At 40.3% G+C, this 18,510-nt stretch overlaps 1 non-coding gene across 1 annotated transcript; it reads right to left on the bottom strand.

The window, feature by feature from the left end:
* Positions 1 to 8,766: 8,766 nt before the first annotated feature.
* On the bottom strand, positions 8,767 to 8,848 carry TRNAS-GCU (transfer RNA serine (anticodon GCU)). Its single transcript has one exon. It is a non-coding gene; the product is annotated as a tRNA-Ser (tRNA).
* Between the last annotated feature and the right edge of the window lie 9,662 nt (positions 8,849 to 18,510).

An 18,510-nucleotide genomic window follows, 5' to 3' on the forward strand; every position in this document is an offset into this window, starting at 1 on the left:
TAGTACATCCAACTTTTCTTGGGTCCCTACTGGGGATTTTAGGTAGGCCAATTGGTTTGTAATTTTCCTGTTTGCCAAGAAGATTCTGTTTCAAACAGAGGTTACAATTGCTAGAAGAATTTCCCTTCCTTTTATCTTGTCTTCTGTCTCTTTAGACTTTCAGAAATAGGCTTCGTCAGCTAGACAAAGCACTGCCAGCTTTCAGATCACATTGCTATACTCAGAGGGCTTCATTTTTACCAAGTGTCCTTTGTTTCTTATTTACCCACCTGCATCTATTTTTCCCAAAGCAACACTCATGCTACTGTTCTTTGTATTCCTCTGCATTGTCTTTCTTGCAGCCTTGGGTGGCAGAGGAGAAAGGAGTTGAAGGAGAGAAAAACTGAAGCCTGGTGAGAATGTCCCATAACAGTGGGCAAGCAAAGGTGCATGGGTTTAAGCTTCTGCATCTGTATGCTTGCTATTCTTCACGGTGCAACTTCTCTACCATCTGTGAGCCACTCCTAATTCTTTTCATTTTATTTCTTCTCCTCCTTTTCTTAGGTCTCCTTTTTTCTCTTCCTCCTTCAGGTCTTCATGTCATGGATACAGTTTACTACTCACACCCAATGGAATTTGATAGTTATCTTGATGAATTAGGGTACATTAAAACATACCATCCAGAGTTTGACCTAAGATAGATTTTGAATTGTGTCCTAAATCCGGAGAATATGCTGTACAAGGGATATGGGAACAAATGAGGAAGTTTTGGAGTGAAGGAAAGCTTAACCTCTCTGGGGAGGAAAGACAGGGCAGGGAATGGGAAAAGGCTATTGCTTATTTCTTCCAAATAACTTGACCCTTCCAAGAAACCAAGACTATGTGAAAACTGAGAGAATTTGTGATTACTTAACTTTAGGAATTTGTAGATTTCTTGTCTCTCCCACCCTACCAATACACAAGGCAGAGTTGGGGGTTGGTCACACAAAATTCTGTTGAGTTGTTTCATCTATCAATCTGCAGGAAAACAACAGCATGTCTTTTAGGCAAAATACCATGGGGTTAGTTAGCATTTCAGTGAGACAAGCATCCCCTCCAAGCTATTTTGGTCCCTTTCTCTCCATTTGACATAGCTTGCAAGTCACCAAACTGTACTTGCCACTTCAGGACCACTCTCCTGGGAGTTTTAGAACTCACTACCTCAACCCACCTCCATGTCAGGTGATGCTTCTATTTGTGGGTAGAGGGTAAAGTTTTTAAAAGGTGTATTATGAATGGGTTATAATACAATATTTTTCTGGCTTTGAAAGCACACATTTTGGACAAAATGGAGCTCTTGTTTGGAGTTCCAGACTTTCCTCCCTAGAGGAACACTGTATTATCTTTGAGACCAAAAGTTCTGAATGTACCAGGTTCTGGAAATCCCTCTCTTTATGCTGTCATCTGCACACCTTTATAGAACAGTTTAGTTTTTGGTCATAATTCTCCATCCAAATGCATCATCATTATAAGTGACTTAGCTGAGAGTGCTCTGGAAGAAATATGCCCCTTCTAATCATCTCACAATGTCAGTTTATTAATTTTAAGTAATTGTTCTCAGAGGTTTTAGATGATATTTAATTCATTTTTTGAATGTTGTTAATGTTTCCCCCAATTTCAAAGTTAAAAATTTGAAAACAGAAGCCTAATATTCCCTTATCAACACTTTCACTTATACGCTTGCACAGTGTCCTCACAGTATTGGCTGCATGGTGTAATGGAGAAGGTGTTGGCTGTGTGGTGTAAATGAATAAGGTTTCTGATTCCAGATCTAGAGGATTGAGGGTTCAAGTCCCTTTGTGGTCGTTTATTTCTTATTGTGCAACAAGTAGAAGATTCTTGAAGTGACTCCCAGTGACTAATTCCTGAGGTATTGCAAGAAGGGAGAATTAATATAGGTGAAGTTTCTTCTTTCACAAATCAATGCTTAAAAATATATAAAAAAGAAACTAACAATAAATAGGCTTTGGCAACCTAAAATGGGCTCAGTCTCAAAAAGACAAGGAAGGAAATCTGTGTACTCACTAATGATCCTCTTAATTTATTACTTTTTTGTATTGACTTTTCAAGATTTCAATGGGTTTTTATGTCTTTTCTTCAAGGCATTAGTGAATCTTACCCAAATTGCAAGAAACTTTGAATCGCAAGTTGTCACTATGTCCCTTTCTCTTTACTTTGTATGGATACCTTATCTTCTCCATCAATTCCAGGCCCTTCGTGGTTACTCATCTTCTTTTTTTCCTGGTCCCCTTCTCTTTCAATTTGTACGAATCATAGCAAGAACCTTATTTGACTTTTGGAAACTAACCCATGATGTGATGGTTATGGTTCTTCTGCCAAAGGTTCTATATGGATGGTCGATCATGTAGTCTGTAAAACGCAGGACATAATATATAACTCTTTATCTTCAAAACATTTTTAAATACCTTCACTACTGAGAATCCTTCCAAAACACATTGGCTTCCATTCTTCCCAGGATTTATGTGGATTACATACACAATGTAAATGTTTTGGGTTTCCTGAAAAGAATGCAGGGAACATATGTATGTTTCTTCAACTAAGTTCAACTTTAATATCTCATGAAATCCTGTAGTTTAAGAATTCTTACCAGAGTTCTTCCTTTGAGATGTTCAAAGTCTACTGTATGCAATAGATTGGATCTTCTCACAAATACATAGAATTCCCTTTAGAGACTTTCAAGTACATCTTGATTTAACAAGAACACACCCCTGCATTCCTCCATATCAAAAACATACAAGAAAGAGTATATTTGGAGCCCAGGTTTCACTAGCCACAATATCAACCAATAACTTTAAAGTTACCCCCAAAGTATCCTAATTGTGCTTCACAAGAGTGAAAGCCTAATTAACCCCTGCTCTATCATTCTGCCCATACTCAAGTGACTGCGTATCTTTGTGTCTGAAGTCTGTCTAATGGTGGCTTTCAAGGAGATCTTTGCTTCTCTTTACAGCTCTCACATTGCATTGCTCTGATGAGCTGCCTTCTAGGTCAGCTGGAAGGCAAGTTCCGTTAGAGAAATGAAGTCCTCCCAAGTTATAAGGGGACTTCGTGCAATTCCTGTGATTGTGGAGAAGATTCTTATTGGGGCAGAAATTGGGAAAGAAGAGATACAAGTCATCTCACCTGGACATTGCTGCTTCTTAGGTCTTCTAAGAAATTCCAGGAAGAACTCCAGAGTTCAAGATCACTCCAGAGGCAAAGCTTATTCTGTTTTCAATGAATACCTTTAATGAGCTCCAAATCTTCAAATTATAATAGACTTTCTTCAGGGCTCACTCTACCTCTGCACAGAGACCCATTCCTCTAAGGCCACATGCTTTAGACAGATCTCCAGGTGAGAGATTTTTGTAACATTCTAGTCTCAGGAATCACTGTATGTATAAAACATTAATGTGAATTTGCACCTTAAATTCATAAGTATCTCAAGTATATTAAGTTCCAAATCAAACTCCTTCTCTCCCCTTTCCAATCCTATCCAAAGCCCCCAAAGAAAAAGAAAACGACCTAGCAAAAAGCGGTAAGACCAATGCTCCGTTCCCAAAGTGAAATGACCTAGCATCTCCACAATCCAGAGACCTGAGGATCTTTCTAAAAATTTCCAAATTGAAGTTCCGTCATCAACCTTGACCTCTCAACACGGTGCCATCCTCATTATTCATTAAGTCACTATTTTGCTCATTTATTGACAGTAGGGCAGAGCAGAAGATTGCTGTTTGCATTGAATGAATAACTCTCAAATGATTTGCAGATCAGACTTTCCACATTTGAAATCTCACTCTTCAGATTCCCTTTGAGAAAAGAGACTATGTGAATAGTAAAATGCAATGTGGATATTACCAGAGCTGCTCCTCGAGAAAGTTGGGGTCAGTTTTGTGTATGAGTTGGAAAGAATCATGGGAAAACTAAATGCAGCTACAGCAGAAAGGGTCGTGAATCCTAGATCCTCAGATTAGAGGCCTGGTGCACCGAGATCTCCAGGAGTTTGATGGATTCAGTAAGAGTCTATTCAAACCAAAAATGGTTGGTTACTCTTGACCTTTCTTTCTCATTCTTTCCCTTGAATTTTCAGCTCAAACACACTAAAACTAAGTTGTTGTAAATAAGATATTCTATCTCAAAACCATCCTGGGATTCTGCTTCCAAGCCAGGACTTTGCTGTGCTGCCACCAGGATCCAGACATCTTGGCCTCCCTGTGGCTTTTCACACAGCCTCCAGTATCAACTGCTGCTATTCCACAAACGTTCAAACACACAGGCGCTTTCCAAAATGCTCAGTGATGGAAAGAGCAGCGACGCACTCTCAGTCACAAAATTTTGGGCAAAATGATTCTTATCTGTTTGCGAGTCATAGGCTTTGAAAGCACTTACTTTAGCCTTTCCCTTACAGAGGGTCTGCAGGAAGCATACTAAAGACATGAACTTGGTCCGTTTCTACCTCTATGATGGTCCGTATGCTATCCCTTCTTAGAGACCCTTCTCCAACCCTATTCTCTTCTGTCTGCCATCTACTGCTCTGCTGCTGTTTCTCTCTTCTGCTCAGCGTACTCCTTTCTCCTCCCATAAACCCACCACTCTATCTTATTCACTCCCTTCCTCACTTGCACTCCTCCTCGCACTGAAATTCCCAGACAGGTGTCTTTCGGATCCAGCAGTAACTTAATCTATAGATTCCGGACACCTGTCCCTTCCATCTAAGAAGATTTGGATTTTCTCCGTCATATCAAGATTAACAGTCGCACCACATCAGGAGTTTGAGGTTTTCCCCAGGCACAGGGAAAGTTTATGAAGAGCAAATTTGTTTTGAAAGTTGTGTCCATGCTATAAAGCACTTCTTTTGTGCTTTCCTCTTTAAGGAAATAATTAGGTCTAAAAGATACCATTTAATGACAGGAGCATTCATCTTTCTTCTCTCTCAAAATCAGAGTCACAGCATCGCTGAGGCAAAACCCTGTTTCCAAACCCAGGTGTTGGACAAAGTCCTTTGCAAGAGCCGTGGCTGTGCTTGTCGCTCTTCTCCTGCCTCTAATTAACCTGTGGCTACGGAGCCAATCCGACCCCATAAGGTTTCCAATGAGCTGATGGTGGATTCAAACTGGTGATTTTTATGGTTAGCAGCCATAACTCTTAACCAAAGCGTCATCAGGGCTCCCATTTTCATCAAATACTGTGAATTAATTAACCTCTAGTCTTATCTCCCCACCTGGATCTTCATTCTTTCGCAGCACTAACAGAACTCAATTTTTTATCCTTGCACTGTCTTTTGTGTCTTTCTGCAAGCTTCATAGGCACAGAAGGAGGACTTTTCAAGAACACAGTCAGAAGGCTTAACAGAATGTTCAATCCCTTGACCCCCTCTCCTGGTGTACTCAGCTGACTGACACTCACTCAGTTGGTTGAAAGAGTCCTTGAAGAAGCCAGTGACTTCTGGAAGATCTCAGAGTCATTTGGTCTGGAATAAGTTTTTTCCTTCCCCTGGCATAACTATGAGGTAAGATCCAATCCAGGAACCTAAGAGTTGAACATAATGGATTTTGACTTGTGAAAACATATGTTTTAAAATGCCTGCAGACCATGTTAGAAGTCACTATTATTTTGTACTGTCACAACTCTGCTTGACAAGGGCTGTAGCTCAGTAATAGAGCAAGTGTTTAGCATGTTCAGGGCCCAGGGTTCAACCCCCAGCAAGTTCATGTATCTTTTCTTTCTTCACAGACCCATAGCTGAATGCTGGCAATTTTTTTTTTGTACTTTCCCAATTTTTCACTTTGTGAATACTTTTCCTAGTGTTTTTTTTTCTACTCACGGAAAGGAGAAATTATTTGATGGTTAGTCAGTAGGACCGTGATCCCTGACACTCCTTGGCCCTCCCAACCGGAGTGCTTAAACACAATAAAGTTAGGAGGAACTGGAGTAAAACAAGGTGCTCGCTCAGGATTTGCTGACCATGAAGCAACAACATTCCACCATGCCATAGACAGCCTCTTCTCCTTTACTACAGTATCTCATTATTATTAACAAGTAGGGAAGAAAAAGACAGATGGAGAGAGGAGTGGGAAGCGACTGTTGGACAAATTTCTTTTAAGTCTTCTCCCCCCCCTGCCCCCAACCTGTGCCTGTGTCAATGGACAGACTGCAAGTTCAGGAGAAAATTTTCCTTCTGATTTTCTGTTTTCCATTTCTCCTGCACTTCCAGGCTCACCCACATAATCTTGGTCAGCAAAAACTGGTTCAATCACCAGTCATGGAGATCAGTGACCCCAACAACTGACATCTGTGATCCCAGCTCTTTGTTACTGGTGAAGAAGTGTTTGGATGGTACACAGAGGAAAGGCATTTCTAAGGAAACCTTAAGTCTTCCAGCATCCACAGTTTTGAAAACTATTTCCAGAGATGGAAAGAGCTGTTAAGTTCTGTGCAAGAAGAGATGCATCTTCCTATGGGAAAAACACCCTTAGTCCATTTTCCTTAAGAGGAAGGGAACTTTCTGACTTCCTGCATTGTCGACAGTACGGAAGAGAAATAGGCAACCCAGTCAGGCTCTAACTACATCCTGGGCCATTCAAATTCTGTGCATCCTAAAGACCTAGTTCCAAACCTTCTTTTACCTTCTCTTCTAGTTCTTCCACACCCACACCCCCCTCCTTCCTCCTATGTTCCCCTTCATTTTTTTCATCACATAATGTGTCACCTTTACCTTCACTTTCCCAGCCCCCTTTTATCCTGTCTCCAGTGCTTCCTCCTAGTAAAAATTTCCCAGCAGCTCAGTTCACTCCAGTTTCCCCAGCACCACTTCTTAAGCTAGCATTTCTCAAACATGGCTGAAAAATGGAAACATCTGTGGAGACTTTTCAGTGATATAGATCCCATCCTCTACCTATCCAGTGGTTCTCAGTCCATTTACTATGTATAGAGGTGGAATCAGGAATACATATATTCACAAAGTTCTCAGGCAGTTCCCCAGGTTTGGGAACCAAAACTTTCCACCTCTGAGCACCCATGTCAGCTGCTTCCCAGCACCAACCAAGCCTCAGTCAGTTATTCAAGGGAGGTTAGGATAGGGGAAAAGACTAGTGATGGGGAGGAAATGAAGAGTTGATATATAACATGCTCCAATATTCAGGAAGATACAAACTTCTCACAGGGAGAAAATATCAGAATGAAAACTAAAAGCAAGAGAAGACACAAAGATTAAGGATTACCTCCTAAAACTCATATGTGGGTTGACTGACACCACGAATTTTGGCAAGAGGCTGAAGCTTCTATTCTTTTAGCCTCTGTGATGGCTGAGGTTTGAACGCCTGTCCAGGAGCACTAGTGGGCTGTTACAAAAGATTAATATGCATGCAGTTCTTACTCATCCCCCAACATGCCTCCCTCATGCTTCTTTGTGGTTCATAGAACCATAGCTTCAGCTTCACAAGACAAAGCCACTGCTAGATTTCCCAACCAGGGTTTTGGACTCCAGGGTTTGCTACAACATTGATTGTCCATGACACTATATACTTACTGTTTTTTCAGTTAGGATATATCTTTGGTTCCATCTTTGTCTAAGTTTTCTAAGCCAACTTTTCAGATTCTTCTGTGTTCTTGCCCGAGAATTATCCACTGTGGCTCTGATAGCCAGAAGTAGTGAAGGTGCTGGATCCTGGTTTGATGGTTGGAAAATTCCTAATACCAGGAAAACTGTGCAGAGAAGGAGCAACTAATCTGGAGTTGAAAGCTGAAGCTGCTTGCATTCAAGATGACAATTATAGTGGTTAAGGAGGTCAATGGCACACCAAAATGGTGGCGGTTTCAAACCACCAGGGGCTCCACAGAAGAAATATGTGACAGTATGCTTCTGTAGAATTATAGACTTGGAAACCCTATACAGTCACTAAGAGTCAGAATTGACTTCACGGCAGTGAGGTTTTTTGGTTTTTATGTATGCCCCTGGCTGAGACCTCAGTGTTCTAGAGTTTAACAGCTCCTGGAAGGAGTCCTGCTGATGTCAGTGGTGAAAAGGTTAGCTGTGAAGCAGAAGGTTGGCAGTTCCAAACCAACAGCCACTCTCTAGAAATACTATGGGGCAGTTGGATTTTGGATTTTCCTTGGGAAAGGAATCCCTAGGTGGACTTAAATCGTTAACGCTTCATTGCTGCTAACTGAAAGATTGGAGGTTCCAGTTATCCAGAGGTACCTGGTGATCTACTAGCATTGAAAACCCTAGAAAGGACAGTTCTACCCTGACACACATGAGGTTGCTATGAGTCAGAATCAACTTGATGACAACTGGTTTTTCCTGGGAAAACAACTCCAAATATGGATTCCCATTGCTTTATGGAGGCTTCTTATCTCTCATGGCTTTTGCCTGCTACCTGTAAGTTTGTCTGAGACAATATCAGGGCTCCAAGCCAAATAGAGTGAAGTTGTGAAGCGCAAGAGAAAAGCGATGTCTGTCTGGAGAATCTGTGCTTGGCCAAATGGAAGATGAAAGTCCAAAGCTGTATTTCACTGCTTAGGAGATGCAGCACACCTGTTGGAAGTCAAAGACAAAAAAAAAAAAAAACCCGTTGCTATTGAGATGATCCTGACTCTCAGCAAAAGTATAGGATGGAGTTGAACTGTCCCATAGGGTTTCCAAGGTGTCACTGGTGGATATGAACTGCCCACTTTTCATTAGCAAAAAACTGCTGTGTCCTCAGGGCTCCAAATCTCACTCACACAACACAGTGTGTAAGGAAGGAACGACGAGGATGGGATTTGAACCCACGCATGCAATGCACAATGGGTTAGCAATCCGTCGCCTTAGCCACTCGGCCACCTCGTCAGGAATAAAGGGAGAGAGAATCAAAGAGAAGGAAAGCTATGCACTCAGTTTTGCCCGGAAATAATTTAGTCATCAGCATATCTGTCGGTAGCCCAGAAGGAACCTCTCTAGGTGGCTTTGTGCTTTAGTTAGTTAAAAAAAAGAAAAAACTATGTATGAAGCCCTTTCAAACCTTCCCATCCCTTATCTGTCTTTCTGTCTCTTTAGTAATAGTACAGAATGGGCACTTAAGGTGCAGGTTTTGTTTGGGATGATTGAAGAGATTTTGTTAGCATCTGGTTCTTCTTTTCTCCCGTTTCTTGTCATCTTCTTTCTGCTGTTGCAGTCACCTTAAGGGATACAGGAGTTCATAGCACAGAAATGGAAGAACATTCAAGGAAGTCCACTGGGCTATGTTTTTGCTGTTTATATGCACAGGAATTGAATGGAAAATATTAGTAAAAGTGAATTTGTATTCCTTCAAGATTGGGTTTAAATAATGTTGAAGCAGAGAAAAAGGGTAGCAGTGTGGAGGATCGAAGCCAGGGCCTCAAAAATGCAAAGCATGTGCTCTACCACTGAGCTACATACACCTCATTCCTGAAGTGCTGCTGGCTAACTTTTATCTAGAAAAAAAAAAAAAAAAAAGCTGAGTGTTATTTCCTGACATTCACGCTCCTTGAGCATTGCAGTAGTGTTGCTCAGTGTTAAGAGGCATCAGCAGCTGCTTTAGGCAGGAGGTGCTCAGGAGCCAGTGGAGGATACTGATTCTTTATAGGGTTTGAAAGTGGAGGCAGAGGACTGGAAACATGTGTTGGGTAAATAGCCACATGAGGTTTCCATGGTGGTTTTTTTACAATCCTGAGTTGTTAAAAGTCTCTGTCCTCTGTTGTGGGTGACAAAGAATAAAGTCCTCATTTTCAGCTCTTTTGATTTCCACTATGGTTGTCCTAACCTAAGGCACAAAGCTAGAGAAATTAACCCTTTGGCTGCCTAAACATTTTCACTGTATTTTCCATTTGCTGGATCAAAATGTAACAGCCGAACTTGATGGAGGAAGGCAATGGCAGAAGAAAGCCATATAGTGATGAGCTCTGCATTTCCTTCTATGGGTCTTTTCTCTTCTACTCGAGATATCAGGTAACTCAGGGGCTCTACAAAGAGTACAGAAGAGGAATTCATAAGGCATGAATGAAACAGCAGCTGCAAGATTTAGAGAAAGGTGAATTATAAGAGTAACATAGAAGGTAAATGGACAGGACTTAAAGAACAATACTGAGTGAAGCATTTATTCATTAAAAAAAATTTTTTAAAGTCATTTCCAAATAGTAGGAGGTTCAGAAAAGGGAGTTTTGAAAAATTGGGACTGGAGGGTCATGAGAAGAAGCCTGCAAGAGGGAGAAGATAAGCTCATAGGGAATTCAAGATATGTTGGAACACACCTGTGAGAATATTACACAGTGAACTCAGAGTAGTACTCTGGTCTGCAGTCTTGGATTTGTGAATGATCAGTAAGCACAGGCATGTGGAGGGTGGATAAAGACTGAAAAATATACCTTGAGATTTGGGGATTAGAAATTCATTCGGCATACTTATGGAAAACAGACAAGCTTGCTCCAAGACTCTTCTAGAACCCTGAGATTTGTCAGGGTTAAAATGCAGTTCTTTGAACAACATAAGAAGACCACAAAAAAGGAAAAAAATTGATTTCCTGGTACCAGATTTCTAGTGCCTGTTAGCCTTTTCTCATCATGGTTTGCACATATATGAGCCTTTTCCAATATTCAAAAAATAACATTGAGTCTTTTTTGAAATTGGCAGAATATTTTTCTGTCAGAGTTGTTCTTTCATTTGGATCACGAGATTTGCACAATAAGAACAAGAAATGGTGTGTGGTAGGTTCTTAAGGAGAAAATGAGAGTGTCACACACAAAACTGGTGGGGATGTGTATATGTCTGTGTGTATATGTATGTGTGTGTAAATGCTGGGTGCTTTATTGGCTGTTTGATGCTGTAAAAGCAGTATGTGTAATGTCAAGTGTCCACCATTACAGTTTCATTCAGAATAGTTTCACTGTCCTAAAAAAGCTTTGTGCTCCGCGTGTTCATCCCTCCCAATGTCCCCTGAATTCCTGGCAGCCGCTGATCTTTTTACTATCTAAAATCTTGCCTTTTCCAGGATGTCTTATATTTGAAATCATACAATATGTAGCTTTTTCAGACTAGCTTCAGTCACTTAGCAGTATATATTTAAGTTTCCTCCACAGCAAAAACAATTTTTTTTTCCACAGCATTTCATGGCATGAAAGCTTATTTATTTTTATTGCTGAATAATACTCCATTATATGACTGTGCCACAGCTTCTTTATTCATCTATTGAAGGATATCTTGATTGTTTCCAATTTTTGGCAGTTATCAGTAAAGCTGCTCTAAACATTTGTGGCTGATTTTTGGTGGACTTAAGTTTTACTTCATTTGGGTAAATACCTAGGAGCACAATGGCCAGATCATATGTTTATGTATGCCTATGTTTATGCATGAGCTGTGCTTTGGCCCTTGTAGACTTGTTCCAATTTTCTTCAACTTTATCTTGAACTTACATATGAGCAATTGATGGTCTGTTCTACAGTCGGCCCCTGGCCTTATTCTGACTGATGATATTGAGCTTAACCGTCGTCACTTTGCACAGATGTAGTCTATTTGATTCCTGTGTACTCCATCTGGTGAGATCCATGTGTATAGTTTCATTTATGTTGTTGAAAATATGTACTGGCAATGAAGAAGTTGCTGGTCTTGCAAAATTCTAACACACATCTCTAGCACCGTTTCTACAACCAAGGCCATATTTTCCAATGACCAATGTTTCCTTGTTTCCAACTTTTGCATTCTGATCACCAGTAATTATCAATGCATCTTGACTGCGTGTTTGATCAGTGTCAGACTGCAAAAGTTGGTAAAAATCCTCAATTTCTTCATCTTTGGCATTAGCAGTTTGTGTGCAGATTTGAATAATAGTCGTATTAACTGGTCTTCCTTGTAGGCATGTGGATGTTATCCTGTCACTGACAGCACTGTACTTCAGGATAGATCTTGAAGTATTCTTTTAGACAATGAAGGCAATGTCATTCTTCTTCAATTTGTCATTCCCAGCATAGTGGACCACAGGATTGCATGATTCAAAATGTCCAATACCAGTCCATTTCAGCTCGCGAATGACTAGGATATTGATCTTCATGGGTTTCATTTCATTTTTTGATGTCTTCCAATTTTCCTAAATTCATACTTTGTACATTTCACATTCCAATTATTCATGGATGTTTGCAGCCTTTTCTTCTCATTTTAAGTAGTAACACATCAGCTAATGAAGGATCTGAAAACTTGATTCCATTCACATCATTAAGGTCGACGGTACTTCAAGGAGGTAGCTCTTCCCCAGTCGTATTTTTAGTGCCTTCCAACCTGAGGGGTTCATCTTCTGGCACAATATGTATAATAATATTTTGCTATTCATAAGGTTTTCACTAGTCACTTTTTGCAGAAGTAGACTGCCAAATCTTTCTTCTAAGTCTCTCCCAGGCTGGTAGCTCAGCTGAAACCTGTCCAGTGACTCTGCTGGTACTTAAAATGCTGGTGACAAAGCTTCCAATATCACAGCAACATACGAGTCATCACAGTAAGACAAACTGACAGATATATGATGGACCATTTCAAGAACAGATTTGACATACCTGAAGACTAAAGACCAAAAACCAGAGAAGTTGTGGAATGACATCAAAGATATCATATACAAAGAAAGCAAGAGGCTTTCTTAAAAAGATATGAAAGTAAAGGCCACAATGGATGTCAGAAGAACATGTTCTTAAACATACAATAGCTTAAGCGAATGGAAGAAATAATGAAGTAAAAGAGCTGAAGAGAAGATTTCAAAATGTGGCTCCAGAAGACAAAGTAAAGTATTATGATGAAATGTGCAAAGAGGCCTGGAGTTAGAAAAACAAAAGAGAACACACTCGGCACTTAAAAAAAATTTTTTTTTCTTTGTGTATTGTACTTTAAATGAAGGCTTAAGAACAAACTAGTTTCTCACCAAACAGTTAGTACACACGTTGTTCTATGACACTGGTTAATAACCCCACCACATGCCAACACTCTCCCTTCTCAACCCTGGATTGCCTATTACCAGCTTTTCTGTTCCTTCCTGCCTTCCAGTCCCTGCCCCAGGGCTGATGTGCCCCTTTAGTCTTGCTTTGTTCCATAGGCCTGTTAAAGCTTTGGCTGAAGGGTGAACCTCAGGGATGACCTCATTACTGAGTTGAAAGGGTGTCTGTGGACCATACTCTCAGGTTTTCTCCAGTCTCTGTCAGGCCAGCAAGTCTGGTGTTTCTTTTTGAGTTAGAATTTTCTTCTACATTTTTCTCCAGCTCTGTCTGGGACCCTCTATTGTGATCCCTGTCAGAGCAGTCAGTGCTGGTAGCCGGGCACCATCTAGTTATACTGGAATCAGTCTGGTGAAGGCCATGGTAGTTGAGGTCCATTAGTCCTTTGGACTAATCTTTCCCTTGTGTCTTTAGTTTTCTTCATTCTTCCTTGCTCCTGAAGGGGTGATACCCATGGGGTAGCCTAGATGGCTGCTTACAGGCCTTTATGACCCCAGACATTACTTACCAAAGGGGAAACTAGAATATTTTCTTTATAAACTATGTTATGCTAGTTGAGCTAGATGTCCCCCACACACTTGGCATTTTTCAAGTTGACAGGACTGAAGAAAAAATTGAAAGCTCAAGTTGTAATATTGAAGGATTCTATGAGCAAAATATTAAATGGTGCAGGAACAATCAAAAAGAATTTGTTGACGTTAAACCATTCCTGGAGGTAGCATATGATCAAGAACTGATGGTACTGAAGGAAGAGATCCGAGCTGCACTGAAGTCATTGGAAAAAATCAAGGCTGTAGATATTGACGAAATACCAACAGAGACGTTTCAACAAATGGATGCAGTACTGGAGGTGCTAACTCATCTATGCCAAGAAATTTGGAAGGCAGCTACATAGCCAGCTGACTGGAAGAGGTCCAAATTTGTGTGCACTCCAGAAAAAGGTGTTTTATTCATCACATAGTGCTATAACAGAAATACTACAAGCAGATGGCTTTCACAAAGAGAAATTTATTCTCTCACAGTCTAGTGGGCTACAAGTCCAAGTTCACGACATCAGGTCCAGTGGAAAGCTTTCTCTCTCTGTCGGCTCTAGAAGAAGGTCCTTGTCATCACTCTTCTCCTGGATTAGGAGCTTCTGCATGCAGGAACCCTGGGTCCAAAAGACACACCTTGCTCCTGGCACTGCTTTCTTCGTGGTGTGAGTCCTCCCCCTGCCCTCCTGCCACCTCCATCTCTACTTGCTTCCATTTCCTTTCATCCCTTGTAAGATAAAAGGTGGTGAAAGAGGCCAGACCCCAAGGAAAGGCTCTTTCTATTGGATCAGGGTTGTGACTTTATTAAGGGTATTACAATTCCATCCTAATCCTCTTTAACATAAAATTATAAACACAAGAATGGAGGACATCCACACACTACTGGGAATCATGACCTAACCAATTTGACACATATTATTGGGGGACACAATTCAATCCATGAAAAAGGTGATACAACAGAATGCAGAAATTATGGAACAATATCATTAATACAACACACAAGTAATATTTTGTTGAAGATCGATCAAAAATGGTTGCAGCTGCACATCAACAGGGAACTCCCGGAAGTTCAAGCCAGATTCAGAAGAACACATGGAACCAGGGGTATCATTGCTGATGTCAGATAGATCTTGGATGAAAGTAGAGAATACCAGAAAGGTGTTCACCTGTGTTTCATTGACTATACACCGTCATTTGACTGAGTGGATCGTAACAAATTATGAATAACACTGTGAGGAATAGGAAATCCAAAACAGTTAATTGTGCTCATGAGAAACCTGTACATAGACTAAGGCATTCATTTGAATAGGACAGGGGAATACTGTGTGGTTTAAAGTCAGGAAACCTGTGTGTCAGGGTTGTATCCTCTCACCATACTTATTCAGTCTTTAAGATAAGCAAATAATATGAGAAGCTGGAATATATGAAGAAGAATGCAGTATTAGGATTGGAGGAAGACTCATTAACAACCTACAATGTGCAGAGGACACACCATTGCTTGCTGCCAACCAAAAAGTTTAGCATTTTGAATCTACCAGCTGTGTCTTGGAAACCCTATGGGGCAGTTAAACTCTGTCCTATTTGGAATTAACATGACAGCAATAGGTTTTTTTTTTTTAAACTATTATTTCAAACAGATTTTTAGCTGTTGTCAGTTAAAGATAAGAAAAATAACAGATGGAAAATGTCACTTAACACTTCATAGAAGACCTAAGGAGTATGTAAACAAAAGAGAGGATTATAAAAATATGTATGTGTACGACTTGACTGGAATTGAAAAAATTAGCACAAATTCTAGTGAGAGATGATATAGATGTTAATGTAACTTTTTTCACATAGTCCTCTGTTGGATAGATGTAGAGTGAAACTATGAGAGCTGGACTTGATGGGACTGCCTTGTTTTTGTTGGTCTCTCAAGTTTTCTGCCTTTGACGGTGTACAGTCTTACCACTTTTCTATCACTCTTTTTAATGGAAAATATTTGAGTTTTTCTTACACAGATTTTTGTTTTTGCAGGTATTACTGTGCTATACTCAGTTCTATTAGAATCCCAAGCCTTGGGAGGCAACTGTCCTATAATAAAGGGGATCATATTCTGGAAAACTAGACACAACTTCTGAACCTAGGATTGAGCCAGGGATCTATCTCTAGTTCCCCAGTCTATCCTCTGCTAACCAAGCTATTTCAGCTGCCTGTTTTAGCTATTCTTTCAAAATATTTCTTAATTTTATTTGCAAGGTCCTTGCGGTTTTAAATACCTAATCTTAATGTGTCCAATGTAACCTATTCACTCACTCAGAATTATATGGGCTCCTTTGCCATCCATGTTTGAAAATAATATTCAATTTTTTGAGACAGTGGAGGGGTAGATAGAGGAGGAGGTGGGCAAAAAAGGGGAGGAATAGTTAAAACAGGAAGAAGCTTTTCTGCTTGTTTGCCTCTGGCGATTTCAGGTTCCAAACACTGCTTGGGAAACTAAGGGAATTTCAAATGAAATGATCCAGCCATTCTTCCTACCTTCAGTCCTTCTTTTCCTGTCAGGTTTGTCAATGACGCTGAAGAAAAGAATATTATTGAGCACATTAATGTGGGAGTGAGCTTTTTCACTGCTGATTGAGAAATCTTGTGCAAGTCACAAGATTTTCTCTATTTCTCTCCTTTTTCCTTGTCTTCCTTGTGCTGACACAGGTGTCATGCTTGGTGAGGAGACACACGGAGTAGAAACAGGGAAACATTTTAAGGCAATCCATTGGATAATGGGTTTATCTTCATACAAGTATGCAAAATGTGTTTTAAAAAGGAGGAAAGTAGAGACCTGTTGGGAATTGTAAAAGAGCAGATAAGTGTGTATGGTTTCAAACCTTCTCAGAATGAGGACACACTCCCATTGGGCCAACATCACTCACAACAAAGACATCATGAAAATTTTTCTTGAAATACTACCCATATTTGTAAGGGGTCTTCACATAGTCAATAGCTGGCCAGAGAGAAAATCCACTGTTTCAAATCCCACTTGTTTTTATGCTTGAAAACATATATTCTACTACACTGCTATACCAGGGCATGTATAAGGGGTTTGCAGACCAAATAACACTGTTTCTGCTGCTAGGGCATTTCGTCCCTCAGCCTGCTGCAAAGTTCCCTTCTCAGTGAACCTCCTAGGGCCATTTTTTCACAAACACCAGGAAAAATCTGAGATGGAACTTCTATATTTTCAACTTCTCCTCTCTCCACCTTTCTTTTTTTTCTCTTCTTATGAAGTTTTTCAAGCCCTCTTCTCTTTAAGAAGGAACCCTGGTGGTGCAATGGTTAAGAGCTCAGGTTCTAACCAAAAGATCTGCAGTTCAAATCTGAATCCACCAACAGCTCCTTGGAAACCCTTTGCAGCAGTTCTACCCTGTCTTATAGGGTCTGTATGAGTTGGAATTGACTTGACGGCAACTGGTTTTTTTTTTTTTTTTTCTCTTTAAGAAGGAAGGATAGCCATGGTCTGTTGTTGTTGTTGTTAGGTGCCATGGAGTTGTTTCCCAATCTTAGCGATCCTGCATACAACAGAACAAAACACTGCTCCTTCCTGTGCCATCCCCACAAACATTGCTGTGCTTGAGGCCATTGTTGCAGCCACTGGGTCAATCCACCTCATTGAGAGTCTTCCTCTTTAAAACTAACCCTCTACTTTAGCAAGCACCATGTCCTTCTCCAGGAATTGAGACCTCTGAGTAACATGTCTAACATATGTGAGACGAAGTCTTCTAAGGAGCTTCCTGGTTGTACTTCTTCCGAGAGAGATTTGTCTGTTTTTCCTGGCAGCCCATGGTATATTCAATATTCTTCACCACGTCCATAATTCAAAAGGCATCAATTCTTATTCCATCTTCCTTATTCATTTTCCTGCTTTCACATGCATGTGAGGTGTTTGAAAACACCAGGGTTTGGGTCAGGTGCACCTTAATCCTCAAGGTGACATCTTTGCTTTTTAGCACTTTAAAGAGGTCTTTTGCAGCAGATTTGCCCAAGGCAATGCATCTTTTGATTTCTTGACTGCTGCTTCCATGCGTGTTGATTGTGGATCCAAGTAAAATGAAGTCCTTAACAACTTCGAACTTTTCTCCATTTATCACGGTGTTGCTTATTGGTCCAGTCGTGAGGATTTTTGTTTTCTTTATGTTGAAGTGCAATCCATACTGAAGGCTGTGGTCTTTGGTCTTCATCAGTAAAAGCTTCAACTCCTTTTCATTTTCGGCAAGGAAGGTTGTGTCATCTGCACATTGCAGGTTGTTAATGAGTCTTCCTCCAATCCTGAGGATTCCAGTTTCATGTATTATATTCTCAGCATGCAGGTTGTATAAGTATGGTGAAAGGATACAACCCTGATGCACACCTTTCTTGAGTTTAAACAACCCAGTTTACTCTTGTTTTTTTGAACGCCTGTCTCTTTGTCTACGCACAGGTTCCTCATGAGCACAATATAAACCAAAAAAACTGAAGGCCCTCAAGTCGATTCCGACTTCAGAGTAGAACTGCCCCACAGAGTTTCCAAGGAGCGCCTGGTGAATTCGAACTGCCTACCCTTTAGTTAGCAGCTGTAGCAGTTAACAACTATGCAACCAGGGTTTCCCAGGACAATATAAAAAAATTTTTTGTTCTGAAATTCCATTCCTCACAATGTTATCCATAATTTGTTATGATCCACACAGTTGAATGCCTTTCAATAGTCAATGAAACACAGGTAAACATCTTTCTGATATTCTCTGCTTTCAGTCACTATCCACCTGACATCAACAGTGATATTCCTTGTTCCACGTCATCTTCTGAATCCAACTTGAATTTCTGGCAGTTTCTTGTCTATGTACAGCAGCAACCATTTTTGAATGATGAGAATTTTACTTGCATGGGAGAAGATATTTCAATGCTTCTGTTTGACAAAGTTCTTTTATGTGGAATATTTGGGGATATTCTACAAAATAATAAGAAAAAGACTGAAAGGTTAATT

The sequence above is a fragment of the Elephas maximus genome, chromosome 1 (genome assembly GCF_024166365.1).
Source record: "Elephas maximus indicus isolate mEleMax1 chromosome 1, mEleMax1 primary haplotype, whole genome shotgun sequence".
NCBI classification, from domain to species: domain Eukaryota; kingdom Metazoa; phylum Chordata; class Mammalia; order Proboscidea; family Elephantidae; genus Elephas; species Elephas maximus.